Consider the following 1,127-nt stretch of genomic DNA (forward strand, 5'->3'; position numbering starts at 1 on the left):
AAAAAATTTAAAAAGCCTTTAGTCTTGCTCTTGTTGCCCAAGCTGGAGTACAGTGGCACCATCTTGGCTCACTATAACCTCCGCTTTCTGGGTTCAAGTGATTCTCCTGCTTCAGCCTCCCAAGTAGTTGGGATTACAGGCACCCTGCCACCATGCCTGGCTAATTTTTTTGTATTTTTAGTAGAGACGGGGTTTCACCATTTTGGCCAGGCTAGTCTCGAATTCCTGAAGTCAGGAGATCCGCCCGCTTCAGCTTTCCAAAGGGCTGGGATTACAGGCGTGAGCTACCGTGCCCAGCTGTGAAGTTTCCAATTTTGATGAAAACCAACTTATTTTCATTTGTGGATTGTAATTTCAGTGTTGTATATAAGAAATCCTTGCCAAGGTTTTGATTTTTTTTCACCTTGTTTTTTTGAGACAGGGTCTGGCTTTGTCACCCAGGCTGGAGTGCAGTGGCACGATCTTGGCTCACTGCAGCCTCAGCCTCCTGGGTTCAAGTGATCCTCCCACCTCAGCCTCTCAAGTAGCTGGGACTACAGGAGTGCACCACCATACCCAGCTAATCTTTTTGTATTTTGTTTGTAGAGATGGGGTTTCCCCGTGTTGCCCAGGATAGTCCCAAACTCCTGAGTCTCAAGCAATCCTCACATCTCAGCCTCCCAAAGTTATGGGACTATAGGCATGAGCCATGACACCCAGCCTTTTAATATTTTTTCACTTTTTTTTTTTTTTGCAAAATAATATTTTTCTATGTTCTTATCTAGAAGTTTTGTAGTTTTAGCTTTTACATTTAGGTCTGTGATTCATTGTGAGGTAATTTTTTATATGGTGTGTAGGATCAAAATTATATTGTGGTTGTTTGTTTTTGTTTTATTTTGTTTTGTTTTGGCTTTTGGACATCCAGTTGATTCAGCAATATTTGTTGAAAATAATGTTCTTTCTCTGTTGGATTACAGTAGTTCCTCCTTATCCATGGTAGATACCTTCCAAGACCCCCCAGCTGATGCCTACAAACCTAATACAGTATCAAACATGATTGCTGTCAATCAGAACACATCTGTTCATGTCTTTCACCCATAAATTTAATGCCTTTTCCTTCTTAACTAAGCACTTATCATGCACTGTGG

The 1,127-nt window shown here is 41.3% G+C and overlaps 1 protein-coding gene and 1 long non-coding RNA gene across 2 annotated transcripts in view; one reads left to right on the forward strand and one right to left on the reverse strand.

Annotated features, from left to right (window-relative positions):
* The window catches only part of LOC105527050, a 36,904-nt gene that overhangs the window by 19,763 nt on the left and 16,014 nt on the right, over positions 1-1,127 (forward strand). The window lies entirely within an intron of this gene.
* The window catches only part of LRRD1 (leucine-rich repeats and death domain containing 1), a 25,431-nt gene that overhangs the window by 9,852 nt on the left and 14,452 nt on the right, over positions 1-1,127 (reverse strand). The gene's annotated exons all lie outside the window — the stretch shown is intronic.

The sequence above is a fragment of the Colobus angolensis genome, unplaced genomic scaffold, assembly GCF_000951035.1.
Source record: "Colobus angolensis palliatus isolate OR3802 unplaced genomic scaffold, Cang.pa_1.0 Scaffold605, whole genome shotgun sequence".
Lineage (NCBI taxonomy): Eukaryota > Metazoa > Chordata > Mammalia > Primates > Cercopithecidae > Colobus > Colobus angolensis.